Below are 18959 nucleotides of genomic sequence, written 5' to 3'. Positions count from 1 at the left end.
GAAGCTTTTCCAGCCGTTTATTCTGTGCAATCTCTCTTATCCTTGAGGCATAGTTGCGAAGTATGTGGTTCCTGCACTCAATTTTTTCAACCCGCTGGTTTCCATATGGCGCTGCTCCTATGATAGAGCGGTAAGTGCTCGAATCACCATCAGCAATAAGTTTTGTATACTTGATGCCATGCAGTTCAACGCTTTTCTTGAAGCCTTCAACCACAATAGCTTGCTCCATGCTGGTTGAGCTTCCGTGCCAGTTCTTGTGGCACTGATGCTGTTTCGGGGTGGCACCTTGTGGAGTACGAGCACACATTGCGCACACCTTGTTTTTCACGCCAAGGTACAGGACTTTTCCAGTTCTGTGACCAACGATAGCAGCCTGAAAGAGTAACACCAATATTAGTCACAAAGCTGCCCTGCTGATTGCAGTGCTTATTGCTAGAACAGATAAGTATTTCAGCTTATCATGCAAGTCGCGACTCAAGTGTTACTTTTTAATGACCTTTTTCGATCCCAGTGGTACCTATCCCTGTTGTCATAGATGTTCAACATTCTTTTTTCTTAATTTTAATGTGATTATTTGTAAAAAAAAGGGAAAGTAATATAATCATTCAGGTCCGTGTGTTTGCACGTATACACACGTATACTCAAGCACACATAACATCGCTGGCAGCACTTTTGTATTCACAATTCTAACCATCGCACACTTGCCCTCTTCGTTGACGCTAGACGATGCAAGTGAAACCAGTTTTAGTGCTAGGTTATGGAGGTGTGGGCAGCGATCAAGACAATGGGGCAATGGAAAAAGGTCGAGCATTTTTTTGCACTAAGTATAAAACATTTCCATGTATAAAATGGAGCGCTTTTTGTTATTATCGTAATTCAATAAATTTGTGCACTCACCACTCCTGACGAAGCGTCATATTTGTTCTTGTAGGATCTTTTTGACGACGCTCCATCTGCAATGACTGCTATCGTGGGTATACCATCACTGTCAATGTCTCCACATTCTCTTGCCAGCCTTGCCTCTTCCGCGCCCGCTTTTTTCATTTCCTCCCAGGCGGCTTGATTGATAATTTGTCCAACGTCGTTTTCTATTTTTGTGTAAGTGTCCGATGACATTCCTGGGATGTTCATGGACGCCAGCAGTTCGTTGAGGTTTGAGAAACCGCAGCCGATTGACACTATTCCACACACTGCTGCCGTGTTTATGTCGCCGCAGCTAGCCGCTGGAAGCTTGCGCGTCAGGTGCCGGGTCGGTGTGGATGTCATCCTTTCTTCGGCACATCCTGCATACAAGAATCAGCTTACTTCGAAGACCTTGCTTTCTTTCAGACACACAGTCCATATCCGCCAAAGTGCAGTTGAAGGGAACATGGACGGCGGTCTTTTGCAAGCTGGTCAACAGGTGCTGAAGGTTAACAATGCGTCGCCCTTGTATACCAGCATTCGCACTGACGTCCTCTTCTGCAGTGGGTGCGGAACCTCCATTAGCAACATCTTCGTCGGACGACCCTGTTGCGCTCATTACTGAAGATGACCGGGTATTTCCTGACACCTCTACATCTTTGATGAAAGCTTCAACCTTGATGGCTTCTGGTGACGAAGGCTCTTCAGCAGGGTGGGAAAGGTAGCTGCCACAGCGAGAATAGTGCGTTTTGCTCGTAGGTGGGTCATTATCCAGAGCTTGCCTCTTTCTGGTGTTCGCAATCAGTGCACCAGCCCGCTTACGCTTCCCGTACCTGAAATTCTTTGCTGGCATTTTCTGCTGCCTCGTTGCCTTCTGGTATTGAAGTCACTTGATACTAATTCATTGTTCACTAGACTGAAATCCCAAGTCGGGCGCAGCGTTGCGCGAAAAACTGTCATAAGATTACGATCAAGGATTGAACGAAACACACATGTCTTGATGGTACGAAGGAGCGGAAGATATATGTGTTCCGCGACGTGCACGCTGGCAGGCAACTAGGCAAAGTAAACGGTCATACACTCGCGGACACCTCTCTGTGGCTATGTAACCGAGGCAATGCTGGAAAGGGAAGCAGACAAGATTTTGTGCACTAGGAGTTCCTTTCTTTCCTTTTATCGGGGGGGGGGGGGGGGGGCTGAATACTAGGGTCCCCAACACAATGGATTGTTTTCCAGTAACCAAAGGCTAATATGGGGGAAGGTTCCCTTCACGCGTTTTCAACTCTGTCAAAAGATGATTCACACCTTTCTCTCTCCCTAGTCGAAACCAGCCCTGCTTAGTACTGCCTGCAAAGAATCCTCACCCTACCACTGTAAAGAGTAGTAAACCGGTTTCTTTTACGAGTTAACCTCCCTGCCTTTCCTCCTCATCTTCCTTCGCACAAAAGATGGGAGGGGGCATAGGCGACCCAAACTGGAAAACGCTACAATGGTGCGCTACTGGAGAAAAGGACCATTCTCTGGCCACCACTCCGGTCTCCCAGGTTTGGCCGCATATCAACTGAAAGTTCTCGGCTCTACTTTTTGTACGCGGAAGAAGTAACACTTTCGTGTCACGGTGTAATTTACACACCTGGACGGGGAATAGAACTTTCCTCCCTTTTGTGGTGCTTAAGTGCTGCCATCTATCGACAAAAAAAGTTCAAATCTGAGTTGCCTTGCAGCTGGTGAGCCCTCTTAATGCTGTAAACCTGTAAGCCGACTTCAAAGTTCATTGCGCATGGGCGACACAAGAAACGAGAACATTCACAGGCGGAAAGTGCCCCGCAAGTACTCTGCTAGGAACTGAAACGAGACCGCCGCTTGCGACCGCGCCGCGATTGCCGTGGTCCCTGCGCGAAGGGCAAAGACAGCAAAGATGCGCGCGTGAGCGCGCGAGACCGGAAGTGCAGGAAAAAAAAGCCTTGAAAAAATGTTTCTGTCTACAGAACATCCTAATTTTCTTTCCTGATAATTAAAAGTTAAGCGTATTTCAATTTTTCTGGCATAAGCGATAGTTTAATGGCTGTGCGACGTCGCAAAGAAGCAGACCAATAGTCATTCGAAAACGCATGCACGTAGCAGCGTTGCACAGAGGAGGAGGAGGACTGGCAAAAGTCGAAGGAAAGAACGCGCCAACTTTCGAATGGGATTGTGGGACCTGCACTGCGCATAGACGTGTATTATTGCGTTCAAATGTGTATCGCAGCATAATCTAGCGACTGAGATAGTTTGTGAGGAGTGCTCGGGAGGTGTTTGTGGGCCCCTTTAAGCGTCGCAGCCGCTAAGGCTGCCATAAGCGCCGTCGAGGTTATGTAACAACAACCGGAAGACAGGTAAATTCGCAGCTGCGAAGGTCTGAAATATTTATCTGAACACGCCGCTAAGGCTGCCATAAGCGCCATTGAGGTTATGGAACGACAGCCGGAAGACAGGTAAATTCACAGCTGCGAAGGTCGGTAGTGTACATCAGAGCACGCCGCTAAGGCTGCCATAAACGCCGCCGAGGTTATGTAATGCCAGCCGGAAGACTGGTAAATTCGCTAGTGCGAAGGTCGGGAGTATATATAAGAGCACTCCGCTAAGGGTGCCATAAGCGCCGTCGAGGTTATGTAACGCCAGCCGGAAGACAGGTAAATTCGCAGCTGCGAAGGTCGGAAGTATATACCAGAGCACGCCGCTAAGGCTGCCATAAGCGCCGTCGAGGTTATGTAACGCCAGCCGGAAGACAGGTAAACTCGCAGTTGCGAAGGTCGGAAGTATATATTAGAGCACGCCGCCAAGGCTACCTTAAGCGTCGCAAGCGCCGTCGAGGTTATGTAACGCCAGCCGACCGACAGGTAAATTTGCAGCTGCAAAGGTCGGAAGTATTTATCAGAGCACGCCACTAAGGCTACCATAAGCGTCACAGCCGCTAAGGCTGCCATAAGCGCTATCGAGGTTATGTAACGCCAGCCGGAAGACCGGTAAATTCGCAGTTGTGTAGGTCAGAAGTATACATCAGAGCACGCCGCCAAGGCTATCGTAAGCGTTGCAGCCGCTAAGGCTGCCATAAGCGCCGTCGAGGTTATGTAACAACAACCGGAAGACAGGTAAATTCGCAGCTGCGAAGGTCTGAAATATTTATCAGAACACGCCGCTAAGGCTGCCATAAGCGCCATTGAGGTTATGGAACGACAGCCGGAAGAAATTCACAGCTGCGAAGGTCGGTAGTGTACATCAGAGCACTCCGCTAAGGGTGCCATAAGCGCCGTCGAGGTTATGTAACGCCAGCCGGAAGACAGGTAAATTCGCAGCTGCGAAGGTCGGAAGTATATACCAGAGCACGCCGCTAAGGCTGCCATAAGCGCCGTCGAGGTTATGTAACGCCAGCCGGAAGACAGGTAAATTCGCAGTTGCGAAGGTCGGAACTATATATTAGAGCACGCCGCCAAGGCTACCTTAAGCGTCGCAGCCGCTGAGGCTGCCATAAGCGCCGTCGAGGTTATGTAACGCCAGCTGACCGACAGGTAAATTTGCAGCTGCGAAGGTCGGAAGTATTTATCAGAACAAGCCAATAAAGCTGCCATAAGCGCCGTTGAGGTTATGGAACGCCAGCCGGAAGACAGGTAAATTCGCTAGTGCGAAGGTCGGCAGTATATATCAGAGCACTCCGCTTAGGGTGCCATAAGCGCCGTCGAGGTTATGTAACGCCAGCCGGAAGACAGGTAAATTCGCAGTTCCGAAGGTCTGAAATATTTATCAGAACACGCCGCTAAGGCTGCCATAAGCGCCGTTGACGTTATGGAAAGCCAACCGGAAGGCAGGTAAATTCGCAGCTGGGAAGGTCGGAAATATTTATCAGAACAAGCCAATAAAGCTGCCATAAGCGCCGTTGAGGTTATGGAACGCCAGCCGGAAGACAGGTAAATTCGCTAGTGCGAAGGCCGGAAGTATATATCAGAGCACTCCGCTTAGGGTGCCATAAGTGCCGTCGAGGTTATGTAACGCCAGCCGGAAGACAGGTATATTCGCAGATGCGAAGGTCGGAAGTATATACCAGAGCACGCCGCTAAGGCTGCCATAATCGCCGTCGAGGTTATGTAACGCCAGCCGGCAGACAGGTAAATTCGCAGCTGCGAAGGTCGGAAGTATACATCAGAGCACACCACTAAGGCTAACATAAGCGTCGCAGCCGCTAAGGCTGCCATAAGCGCTCTCGAGGTTATGTAACGCTAGCCGGAAGACATGTAAATTCGCAGTTCCGAAGTTCGGAAGTATACATCAGAGCACGCCGCCAAGGCTATCTCAAGCGTCGCAGCCGCTAAGGCTGAAATAAGCGCCGTCGAGGTTATGTAACAACAACCGGAAGACAGGTAAATTCGCAGCTGCGAAGGTCGGAAGTATATATCAGGGCACGCCGCTAAGGCTGCCATAAACGCCGTCGAGGTTATGTAACGCCAGCTGGAAGACAGGTAAATTCGCTAGTGCGAAGGTCAGAAGTATATATCTGAGCACTCCGCTAAGGCTGCCGTAAGCGCCGTCGAGGTTATGTAACGCCAGCCAGCAGACAGGTAAATTCGCAGCTGCGAAGGTCGAAAGTATATTAAAGCACGCCACTAAGGCTACCATAAGCGTCACAGCCGCTAAGGCTGCCATAAGCGCTCTCGAGGTTATGTAACGCCAGCCGGAAGACAGGTAAATTCGCAGTGTGTAGGTCGGAAGTATACATCAGAGCACGCCGCCAAGGCTATCGTAAGCGTCGCAGCCGCTAAGGCTGCCATAAGCGCCGTCGAGGTTATGTAGCAACAATCGGAAGACAGGTAAATTCGCAGCTGCGAAGGTCTGAAATATTTATCAGAACACGCCGCTAAGGCTGCCATAAGCGCCATTGAGGTTATGGAACGCCAGCCGGAAGACTGGTAAATTCGCTAGTGCGAAGGTCGGGAGTATATATCAGAGCACTCCGCTAAGGGTGTCGTGAACGTTGTTCGCGAAAGAACGGTCGTCCGCGCGGGGAACACTCTACCTACCACCCACGCTCTTTCGGACACTCGGGCGGTCTAATTTATGACCTCCTGGCCCCTTCGAGGAGGACGCCGCTCGATCCCCTGGGTCGCGCCAGGCGCTCGCTGTTCCTGGAAGGCCCCGCTCAACGCCGGAGCCTCGAGTGGGGAGAAAAGAGGGGTCTTCGGGGCGAGGACGGGGAGAGCGGGGACAATGGAGAAGACGGGCGTGGGACACAGTGGCGAAAAGTCGCTAAACGAACTTGGTGCGAAACGGACGCGTTTGAATGTGCTCCCTTTTCTATTACCAGTAAATTCAGTTGTTGTTTGTTCAATCGTTTGCTTTTCTTCCTAACGACAAAGTATTAACGAACGATTAGACATATCAGACAAAAGTTGGTGCCGAAACCCGGGAAGAAAGCGAAGAGAAGAAATTTAGATCAACGAACCCTGGATATTCGCCTCATTGTGGTCTTTCATCGCAACGGACAAGAAGTCTACTCAACGCGGCCGCATGAAGTCGTCTCATCCCCTGGTTACCTGAATTTCTAGGATCTTCAGCAACGCTGGTTCAACGATGGAGCGCCTCCTCAAGAAAAGAAAGGTACTGCGCACTCAAGTCACCAAAGTTATCAAGGAATGCCTTGAGCGACTCGATGGGCTAACACAGAGCGACGCTAATGTCGTGCACGCTCGACTAACGTCTCTTCATGCTGAAGCTAAACGCTGTGAACAGTCAGCTCGAGGAGTTACAGGAAGATGAGCAGGCCGAGACAGAGTACGAACAAGTTTTTGAGTACAACGATCGAATCGTAACTGTCTTGGCCAAGCTGCAACAGTGCATCTCAAACTTGACTGAAAGATCGACTCAGCGGGAGAATAACGCCGCCCAGACAACGACCACCTCGAAGATTAGGGTCAAGCTGCCAAATCTGGAGCTCACAAAATTCACCGGACGGCGTCATGACTGGCAGGCCTTCTGGGAGGTGTCCGAACAAGTTGTCGACAAAAACGAAGAACTTTCATCTGTCGACAAGTTCCACTACCTCAAGGCATCTGTCACCGGGGACGCCGCCGCTGCGCTCGCCGGACTTCCATCGACGGCACGATGCTACAGCGACGCCGTGGAGCTCCTCAAAAAACGCTTTGGGAACGAAGAGCTCCTAATTCAAGAGCACATGAAGAAGCTCATTGACGTCCAGCCAGTTCGCTCCTCAGACGATGTACGCGGTCTTCGCCGCCTCTACGACACCCTGGCTGCACACATCAAGGGTTTGGAGACACTGGGCCAAAAGCAGGACTCCTACACAACGCTTCTCATGCCGATTGTGCAACGAGCACTGCCAACGGACATCTTACTCGACTACAGCCGCAAATGTGTCATCGAGACTAGTTCCATGGGCGGGAACGAGGAATTGACCAACGGCACTTCGGAAAGCTCAAACGCAAGTGTCAAAGGTACGGTGACGTCCTTTTCACGTCTCATTTCTTTCCTCAAAATCGAAGTCGAGAGTCGAGAAAATTTGGCTGCCTTAAAAAGCATGGATATGGTCAAAAACTCTAAGGAAATCAGAAAAGATCAGCCGAAGCCACCTTGGAAATCTCATAAGCCCTTACCAACCGCAGCAACCTTGCATCAAAACGCAACCAAGGAAAGTTGCTTCTTTTGTAACGCCGAGGAGCATCTGACACAGGAATGCGATGCCAAACAAAGCGTGGAGGAAAGGAAACGGCTTCTGCAAGCGGCAGGGAGATGCTTCAAATGCACGCGAAAAGGGCATCGATCAAGGAATTGTAATGTGCACCTAAAATGCATGAAGTGCGGGAAGAAGCACGCGACTGCAATTTGTGATCCGTCCTATGCGGTAGCGCGCCAGAGGGAAGCATCAAAAAGACTGGGATGCAAATTTCTTGGTGAAGAAATGCTAACCGTCGGTGTCTTTGGCGGTCACCAAGAAGAACGAGTGTTCAGGAGAGTATTGGTCGAAATTAAAACTAAAAAAGGAAAAACATGCAAACTGGAGGTTCTGGAGACAGACGTCATTAATTGCGATCAGCATATCCCAAAACCACCCGTGGCATTGATGGACAGGCTGAGAACGCTCGGTTATGAGCCCGCCGATTCCAGCAACGACGGAGGGCCTGAAGATATTGGGCTCCTCATAGGCTCCGACCACATTTGGGATCTAACGACCGGCCGATCCACCAAGATCGGCAATAGACTGAGAGCAGTTGAGACAGCTGTAGGTTGGACCCTTCAGGGACCAGTTCAGGGCATGGACGAAGGACCCTATTGCATGCAAACGGTTGCCCTGCGAACATCGGTCACAGAAAGAAGCGCAACGGACATATTAACGAAATTCTGGACCTTAGAATCGATTGGGATAAATGAAAATGAATCCAAAACTGTAACCAATGCTGTCGTGGAGGTTTTTGAGGACACCGTGCAGATGAAGGAGGGTCGTTATGAGGTGGCCCTTCCATGGAAACCTGTGACAGCTTTGGAAGATAACAGGGAGGTTGCCCTAAAGCGCCTACATCAGCTCACAAGACGTCTTCAAAGATCCCCAGAGCTACTAGATGAGTATGACGTGGCTATAAGGCAGTACAGCGCACTCGATATGGCGGAGTTGGTTGAAACAAATGACAGTGGCGCAAGCCCTGCATACCACATGCCGCATCAGGCTGTCATCCGCGAGGCTCACAAGCTGCGCGTGGTTTTCGACGCCTCATCCCACAATAGATCAGCAAAATCTCTGAACGACAATCTTGAAAGTGGACCAAATTTAACGGCTGACCTCGTGGGCATGCTGCTAAACTTCCGCAGGCACAAAGTAGCTCTAGTAGCGGACATCGAACAGGCCTTTTTGCAAATTGCAGTGAGACCAGACGACAGAGACGCTTTGCGTTTCTTGTGGTTCGAAAAGAAGCCTGAGCCAGGTGGCCCTCTTTCACCAATCTTGACATGGCGTATGAAGAGAGTCCCATTCGGAACGACTGCCAGTCCGTTCTTGCTCTCTGCCACTCTCCAACATCACCTAAAGAGCGCAGAGGAGCAGTTCCCGATCACTGCAAGCCGACTACAACGCAGCCTTTATGTCGACGACATACTGATGGGAGCCGAAAACGAACAGGCAGCACTGAATTTGTACAACGAATCAAACGCAATTTTCGGAGCAGCCTCGATGAAGTTGCACAAATGGGCATCTAACAGCGAGCAGCTTTGTCGAATGTTTGAGCAGGACTCAAAGGGGGCAAAGCCTCTTGGCTACCTGTCAGGTGTGTTTAAGGTGTTGGGACTCACTTGGGAACCAAGTACGGACATGTTGACATTCTGCCCTTGCACTGACAGAATCGCCACGACCGAGCCACCCAGCAAACGATCCGTCCTGCAGACCACCGCGCGGATTTACGATCCCCTAGGGTGGCTATCCCCTTTCATCGTGCGAGCGAAGGTGCTATTTCAGCAACTTTGGCGCCTGAACATAGGATGGGATGATGCCCTGCCTGAAGGAATCGCAGCAAAGTGGGCAGATTGGACTGAGGAACTCTCTTACCTGCCCGAGGTCAAGGTGCCGCGATACTACAGGGCCAGGGCAGGCACAGACGCGACAGCCAGTTTGCACATTTTTGCGGATGCGAGTCCAGTGGCTTACGGGGCAGTTGCCTACCTGACGACAGATGGCGAGGATGGTACCGCGACGGTAGTAATTAGCAAATCGAGAGTTGCCCCAATTAAGGAGCTTACCCTTGCCAGACTGGAGCTGATGGCATGCCTGCTGGCTGCACGGCTGGGCCGCTACATTCTCGACCAGTTAGAGGACACTCCCCAAAACGTCTATTTGTGGACAGATTCAACTATCGCATTGCACTGGATCCATGGAAACGCGGATCGCTGGCAGCAATTCGTACGCAACCGCGTTGTCGAAATTCAGACACTGACCGGAGGATTTACTTGGAGGCATTGCCCCGGAAAAGAAAATCCGGCAGATCTCCTCACCCGCGGTCTACCTGCACAGAAGTTATCGAAGAACGGGCTTTGGTGGACAGGTCCACGATGGATTTGCATGGATGAACGCCACTGGCCTCAGAGCGGAATCGCGCCAACATTCACCGAGGCGGAGCTGGAACAAAAAAAGGAAGCGAAGGCACTCGCTGCAGCCGCAGCCGCACCGACTACGGATGCCTTGACAGAAATACAACGTTTCAGTTCCTTCTCACGCTTGAATAGAGTGACCGCCTGGGTTCTGCGATTTGTCGCTAAAGCAAGACGCCAGAAAGGCGAATCCGGTCCTTTAACATCGGAAGAATTGAACAGAGCAGAGGAATACTGGATTCTGCATGAGCAGGGCGCTAGATTTGCCAACGAAGTGGAGTGCGTACGAAACAGCCGGAGAATCGCATCACACTCGCCGCTAAAGAATGTGTCCTTGCAGGTCGACAGCCACGGTATTCTTAGGGTGCACGGAAGGCTTCAACAGAGCCAACTGAATTACGACGGCAAGCACCCCATCATTCTGCCCAAGCACAGCGATTTGTCCAAGCTCATTGCCAAACAGTGCCACCGACAAGTGCTGCATGGAGGCATCCGCGATACTCTGACTCAACTCAGAGAGAAATTCTGGGTGATTGGTGCAAGACAGCTGGTGAAGAAGGTAGTCAAGGAGTGCGTCATATGTCAGCGCTACCACGTGCAACCAGCTAACGAGGTGTGCGCGCCACTTCCACGAGAAAGAATAACCGAGGCCCATCCGTTCCAAGTTACCGGGGTTGACTTCGCCGGTCCTTTGATTGTCAAAGAGAATGGTGCGTCAAAGGGTTGCAAGTGTTACATCGCTCTGTTCACTTGTGGCGTCACCCGAGCGCTCCACCTTGAATTGGTGAGTGACATGTCAACACCGTCTTTTCTTTTGGCTCTCCGGCGATTTATCGCCCGTCGAGGTATACCCCATACCATATACAGCGATAATGCACTCACTTTCAAAAAGACCAGCAAGGACCTGGCTACCCTTTGGAACATTATCAGAAGCGATGAAGTCAAAAACTACTTCTCAAACACCCGAGTGGAGTGGAAATTCATAGTTGAACGCGCACCGTGGTGGGGTGGCTTTTACGAACGACTTGGATGACATGGGACAGTCATGTTGAACAAGTGGCTAAAAAACTTTCGTCTGCTGCAGGTGCCTTATTTAGAACGCGCGACCTCTTTCCTATGTCTGTCAGACTACAAGTGTACCATGCCCTCTTCCGCTCACACCTTAACTACTGCACGCTAGTATGGGGGACGACCACCAAACAAAACATCAGTACACTTCTGCGTCTAGAAAAAAAAGCCATACGTTGCATAAACAAAGTACCATTTTTGCATCCTTCAGCCGAGCTATTCCGTCAGCATCATATAATCAATATTCAGTCTCTTTATAGTTACCATCTTCTCCACCACCTCCATTTTGCTAATGAAAAGTATAAAGAATTTCTAATTACGCTCTCGGGTGCAACATTACGCTGCAATATTTCTAAAACACGTGCACCTGAAAAATGGACAATTCCGCACCACCGAACAAATTACCTTCTGCAGTCATTAAGTTATACAGTGCCAATGTTGCTAAATAAGTTCAATTTATCCACTCTTAGTAACGCTGTACTAACACGCAAAGTTTTACGTTCAAAGTTTATAGGCTGACCTGTGTTTTGCTGTTTCCAGTGTAAAATGGTACCGCGTGTAATATACATAGTAGATTGAGTTTTGTGTCCGTCATGTTGTAATTATCGGTTTGTTGTAATATTTTGTGTATGTAAACGCTAGTCTTTATATAACACCCTGATATAACTTATATTTTCACTTCATTCGTCTCATTTGTATGTCTGTGATAAAATATCAGTTTTGTTTTTTTTTTCCCAAGTAGCAACTGATCTCTTGTACTCATTTTTTGTACTGCTGTCACTGTTGCCTGCCGCCGGTTTCCAGGCCCCGTCAAGCTGTCCCTACAGCTTTTTGCCTGGGAGACCGTCAACATTGTAAAATGTTGAAAATAAAAGTGACTTGACTTGACTTGTCGGCTTAACCAAGCAAACCTTGAAAAAGGTGCTCGGAAGAAGCTGTCTCACTTTTGAACAGCTTACCACGACGCTAGCGGAAGTGGAAGCCATCCTCAATTCGCGTCCACTAACGCACGTGCACACCGAAGCGAACGAGCCTCATCCTCTTTGCCCGGCCTCGTTTCTTATCGGCAGGAGGCTCACCGCACTGCCAGATGTTCCGCTTGTCGAACTGAATGCCATTACTGGAGCGACCCTACGGCAAATGTTCACGAACAGAGCCCGACTCCTGCGCGGATTCTGGCGGCAATGGATGAACGAGTACTTGAAAGAATTGCAAACCACGCAGCTGCACCAAAGGAACCCAACCCGGAGTCTACAGGCAGGCGACATTGTGCTGCTCAAGGAGACTCTGCAGCCCAGACAGCTCTGGAAGATGGCGATAGTCTATACGACCTTCCCCGGACGCGACGGGCGAATTCGATCCTGCACTGTAAGGCTTCCTGGAGGAACCACCCTGCGTCGTCCACTACAAGTGCTGTACCCAGTGGAGCTTGTGCAGTGAGGTGGTGGTGGTACAAACTTTATTTATGAGTCGACAAGGTGAAGCACTAGGTCTGGGCCGACTCTTGATCTCGGCAGGTGGCCGGCAGGTGGTGCCTGGCGGCGACCTTTCCCGCCCAGTCGACCAGCCTTTTTTGGCTAGCCGGGTCCGAGCTAGAGACCGCGATCTCCCATCCCTCGTGGTCCGTTAGGCCCCATTGTGCCGGTGGTTGAAATTCTCTACAGATAAACATGATGTGCTCGAATGTAGCCCTCGGGGCCCCGCAGAGGGAGCATTCGGGTTGATATTGTGTCGGGTGGAATAGGGCGAGTAGTGCTGGTGAGAGGAACGTGCGAGCCTGGAGTTGTCTCCATGTGACCTGTTCTAATTTAGTAAGTGAGTGATGAGGTGGAGGATAGTACATTCTTTGGGCACGGTAGTGGAGCGTAATCTCGTTGTATGCTGTTGTGCCAGGCAGGCTAAAGCCCTCGGCACTTGGGCCGACCAAGCTTCACCGCGTCACCGGGCTGTGTGGCGCCGCCGTGTCGCGGGATGGCCTTTGTTCTTCTCCCCCTGCATTTGCGGTTTCGGGAGGCACGCGACCTCGGCAAGCGGGGGAGAGGAAACCAGCCTGACTGCGTCAGTATGCGCAGCTTGTTACCATCGGCGTCAAGATGGGTCCCGGGATCTGCGGCTCCATTCCTGCGACCTTGAGACCTGCAGCTGCACCCTGACCACCTGCGGCCTGACAGTGGAATGTGACTGTGTGGGCGGGGCCAGAGGAGAAGGAATGCGGGGATGTTTCCGGACGAAAAGGTTGAGAAGCGACGAGAGACTTGCTCGAGAAGCTGTCAACGGAGGCAGGCTGCCGTCCTGCTCTCCGAGTGCTTTGCTGATGTTGTAAATAGATGTATAAAGCTCTTTTACTTTGTTCCTCACAATTCCGCCTTCTATCGTCAACGTGACTGCGGTTCCCCACTCCGACACCACGCTACCCGTGATTCACGATAACTGGATGGCAGCTAGGGATGAACAACTCAGTCACCGGCTCCAAAGGACCTCGGCAGCAACGGGACTGACGGCCACTAGCTACTTCGACAGGGTGAGTGCCTGAGATTCACCTCGCATTTCGCCAGACCTCTCTAGCAAAGTGAATCGTTAGGAGGGATTGTGATTTTCGGGAAAATGAGTTTCAGGGGATTTTGAGTTTGTTGTGTTTTCGCCAAAGTGCTTAGGCGGTTTGACAACACACGGTGTAAGACCACGATGGAGAAGTTCAAGGTGCAGGAGTTGCTCGAAATTTGCGACGAGTTGGGAATTTCGCTGTGTTCTGCAAAACGGAAGAAAGACATTTTGGAGGTTATGAGTCGGGAGGCAGTGACGATTGAGGAGGCCGGAGAGGCTTGGGGAACAATTGTAGAACGCCGAGAGGAAAAGGAGCGGGAAAAGCAAGAGCTCCGCGAGGAGCAGAGAAGACAAGAGCAGCGCGAGGCACAGGAAAAGCGAGAGGCCCGTGAGCATGCTCTCAAAATGAAGGAGCTTGAAAACGCTTCAAGCCGTACGGACACGGCGCGTTCTAGCCCTGTATCCTTGGCCGGAGAACAGGTGAGACACACACTGAAGGATTCTGTCCCAATGTACAGAATAGGGGACGATATTGCACTTTTCCTTGTAAATTTCGAGCGTGCATGCGGAAAGTCGCATATCGACAAATGTGCTTGGGCAGAGAGGTTGCTTCCTTTCCTTCCCGGCGAGGCAGCTGAAGTCGTAGCGCGTCTCTCAGACAGTGATTGCGACGACTATGACAAAGTAAAGAGTGCGCTGCTTCGGAAATACCGGCTCTTAGCTGAAGCATTTCGACAGCGATTCCGCCAGGGTAAGAAAAGTGAAGAGTCCCACACGGACTTCGCGTACAGGCTCAAAGCCAACTTAACGGAGTGGCTCAAAAGTGCTGAGGTGTACAACAATCACGACAAGGTTGTAGAGTGCATTGCGTTGGAACAATATTACAGCGTGATCCCAGAAGATCTGAGGCTATGGTTGCTGGACAGGCTCACGGAAATCAGCCTGGACAAAGCAGCGCAGCTCGCTGAGGAGTACTACGTTCGTAGGAATCTGGAGAGCAAGGTAGCTTGTAGTGAGCTGTCAGGAAAAGATTTCCTTTCAAAGAATGTACCCAAGCAAAGATTACCGCTACCAGGCAGAAATTACCGAAAAGAGGATGCGGGTCAGAAGCGCACAGATATGGAAGACGAACCGGAGTCACCAAAATCTAACGAACCACGGGAGCCAAAGGACGATGCGGCTCGCGTGTTCGAAAGGCGGCGACCCATAGTATGTTATAACTGCAATAGACAGGGTCACATCTCTTCCAACTGTAAGCAGCGAAAAGTTGTGTATGCTAGCATGCGAGAGTCAGACGGAAACATGAAACTTCTAGAGCCGTACATGCAGGAAGTATTGTTAAACGGGAAGAAATATAAAGCTCTGCGCGATACCGCCGCAACCATGGACATTGCGCACCCTTCCTGTGTTTCCCCCACTGACTACACAGGCGAATGCGCCTGGATTAGGCAAGTTGCAGAGGACAAAAGCGTGCGCTTACCTATCGCGAAGGTAACTGTAGAAGGACCATTTGGCCAACTACGTACAGAAGCAGCTGTCAGCGCTAACTTACCGAGAAACTTGCCATACCTTTTCTCGAATAAATCAGAGCAGCTGTTGAGCGAGAAAGGCCTCTCCTTCGCTACAGGTTCGGTTAGCACTGCACTTACGAACTCCAGAGCACTAGAGCTGTCGCAAAACCGTGAATGTGCTCAAGTGAATGAGCAGACATCGAGCCGTTCCCTCGATCAATCAGGGGCATCTTGCGGACCCGAACCGCCGAGCCCCGAAAACAGAGAACCAGCTGCGACTCCTGAAATCCAACCAGCATCCGTTAACGCGGCGAAGAGAGAGCAGCAGATTAATGCGGACAGCTCAGCGCTAACTCCTATTTCATCTTGCTTGAAGCACTGTGATGCAAAGGGACGCTCACACGAGCGGCTTCCGGTGCTAGAGCAATTTGTTGTGGAGGTAGAAGACCGAACGCAAACTGACGAGAAGCAGCTTATTGTGCAAACTGAGTCGTCAGATGTTCTGGATTCGGTAAAGTTGACGCTCTGCTTCGAGAACAATGCAAATGACATGCAACGCAATGAGTCTGCAGACGTTGAACATTGTCAGTCTGATACTTCCGGATATGTAGAGAGGAACAGCAAGTCGCTGCTGAACCGCACAGGTGCGGAGGGCGAGAAGCCAAATATTGTTAATCCGCACAGGCTAGAGCAGCGCGTTGAGGAGGAAGGCGACCGAAGTGGGACGCTTGAGGGCAGGTGCCCAACTGTTACGGTAACGGAATCGCTAAGATCGGTGATCAAGAATGGTTGGTTTTCGGAAATAACAAAGTGGTAAATTGCGCGCCAAAGGAAAAGCCTTACCGCGGAGAGCTTAGAAAACAAACGGGTGCTGTTTCCGCTCAGATGACCTACGCGGATGCATCGGCTATTGACCGCAATGGGAAATTCCTGAACAAGGATCATCTTGCGACAAAAACCAGAGGGCGCCGTCTGGGCATCATGTCCAAAAGAAAAATGACAGGGCTGCCTCGGAGATCAGGAAGCGCAAGATCACGCTACGTTTTGCGTATGAGTGCGCGGGGATCCATTGGTAAGGGCCGGCCATTTAGGCGAAGTTCTCTCCGACTGTGGGAAAGAAAGGTACGCCATAGACTAAAGGGATTATCTTTCGGGACACGTTCGTTTCGGAGGGCTGTAAAAGCAATTTTGCGACGAGAGCAAAGAACAGCTTGTCGCTTAATTCAGGGCTTGTTTTCATGTGGCGGATGCTGTCGGCACCTGTCCAGTCTAGGCTGTCGCGACGTTTCAGCGAAGAGCCGAGAGTCTCCGAAAGGCGAAAGCAGGACTACCTCCACTGTTTGTTGCCTCCTCGGGAATCTAGCAGAAGCACTCGTAACGCGACCCAGACGGGCGCGACTGAAGGAAACCTAAGCGAAGCGCAATGCCAAGTCCATGAAAGTTGTTCGATTTTCTCTGCGAGAGTCAGTGTAAAATTAGTTGTAAATATAATACACCGCAATTGTATTTGCAGCTTACAAAAAAAAAGAAAAAAAATGGACTTGCATTTTGTTGACATTGCCTTAGCACTTTTGAGAAATCGGATGAATGGCAACGAGTTGAAAGTATGTTTTGTGAAAAGCACTTCATCGAAAGGCTGCTTTATTTTCTTTCGCATTACTTTAGAGTTTGAATGTTAGTTCTTTCCTCAAATTGAGGTGATCTTTTATTCAGTTGAGTGACTTTTATGTGTGAGCTGCTTAACTCCATTTTATTTCATCTTGGCCAAGGAGACAGAATGGCGCGTCTTGGCGGTATATTTGTTCATTCGGGTTATTATTGGGGCCAAATTCAAAACCTGCTTCGGCAATATCGGTCGTCCCTTCCTTACCCGATACCTTCCGAGATGCAGAGAACGGCGCATTCCTGGCTCTTAGTGAATTACAAGCGTGGCCAAACGCCCTAGAAGGCTATTGACCAGAACTTCTTACCTGGTGTGCACCTTGTGCTTGTTTGCAAAACTTTATTTTAATATCAGATGTACGCGGATTTTTGTTACACCTGCAGTTTTAATATCTTGGTCTGGCGGGATGAGTGGTATTTGAATGGCACTTGTTCTCGTTGAGTGTGGCTTGAGGCCTGTTGTCCCGTCAAGCTAGCCTCAAAGAAAATTCGGAGGCCGAACGGACATCTCCCGTTGGTGACCAGTGGCTGCACTTCATCGGCGTTACGGGAGCGGAATCCTGCAAGGGAGAGGATTTTCTTGGCGCGCCTAACCAGCTGAGCTGCGTGTGAGCAGGTCATCGTCCGGCGCATTGTCTGGCGGCGGGGGTGCTGTTGTGCCAGGCAGGCTAAAGCCCTCGGCACTTGGGCCGACCAAGCTTCACCGCGTCACCGGGCTGTGTGGCGCCGCCGTGTCGCGGGATGGCCTTTGTTCTTCTCCCCCTGCATTTGCGGTTTCGGGAGGCACGCGACCTCGGCAAGCGGGGGAGAGGAAACCAGCCTGACTGCGTCAGTGTGCGCAGCTTGTTACCATCGGCGTCAAGATGGGTCCCGGGATCTGCGGCTCCATTCCTGCGACCTTGAGACCTGCAGCTGCACCCTGACCACCTGCGGCCTGACAGTGGAATGTGACTGTGTGGGCGGGGCCAGAGGAGAAGGAATGCGGGGATGTTTCCGGACGAAAAGGTTGAGAAGCGACGAGAGACTTGCTCGAGAAGCTGTCAACGGAGGCAGGCTGCCGTCCTGCTCTCCGAGTGCTTTGCTGATGTTGTAAATAGATGTATAAAGCTCTTTTACTTTGTTCCTCACAATTCCGCCTTCTATCGTCAACGTGACTGCGGTTCCCCACTCCGACACCACGCTACCCGTGATTCACGATAATGTGAGTAGTCTGTCCCTGGCACTGCCTGGGTCCACGATACCCGCCGCTCGGTTGACGTGTGCTCGAGCAGCAGCGTGGGCCGCCTCGTTATCGGGGTTACCCGAATGGGCAGGGACCCACAATAATTGTATGGGTCGGGGCGGTTGTGAGCTAGAGGTCAGGATGCGGTGGGCCACTGTGTGTAGCCGTCCCCGGGCAAAATTTTGAAAAGCGGTTTTCGAGTCAGTAAAGACGAGTGTGGCAGTGGAGGTTGCAACTGCTAGTGCCACAGCCGCCTCCTCCGCTTCCTCGGAGGTGCGAGCTCTGACTGAGCTAGAGGTGATTTGGTCAAAGCAGCTTGAGAGAACCGAGATTGCATACGCCTGCTCATTGCGGTACTCAGCCGCATCTACGTAAGCCGCGTCCGGGTCCCCTGCATGCGCTCTGTGCAGTGCCTTAGCTCTGGCTTCCCTTCGAGCTTGGTGGTGGATCGGGTGCATGTTTTTCGGCAAAGGGTGGACATTGAGATTTTCCATAATCGATGCCGGTATGCGGTGAGTATTCTCGGGCGGAGTTCCAATTGGCCTAATTTGGAGGGAGGAGAGAATGTGTCTGCCAGTGGGTGTGATGGAGAGTCGATTAATCTGCGCGATTCGGTGCGCCTCCGCCAGTTCGCTGAGGGTGTTATGCACTCCCATGTTTAAGAGACGCAGTGTGGGCGTGCTCCTGGGTAGTCCCAGGGCGGTCTTGTAAGCTTGGCGGATTAGTGAGTCTACTTTCTCTGTTTCTCTTTTCGTAAGAAACAGGTAGGGTAGAGAGTATACTACTCGGCTAATAATAAACGCCTGTACTAGGCGTCGCAGGTCGTGCTCTCGCATACCACGGTGTTTGTTGGCTATGCGTTTGATCAGTCTAATTGTTTGCTGCGTGGCTGTAGTGAGCTTGGACATGGTTTCTGTGTTAAGGACATT

Source organism: Amblyomma maculatum, chromosome 1, assembly GCF_055883805.1.
Source record: "Amblyomma maculatum isolate TAMU_Amacu chromosome 1, ASM5588380v1, whole genome shotgun sequence".
NCBI classification, from domain to species: domain Eukaryota; kingdom Metazoa; phylum Arthropoda; class Arachnida; order Ixodida; family Ixodidae; genus Amblyomma; species Amblyomma maculatum.
This window is presented reverse-complemented; position numbering follows the sequence as displayed.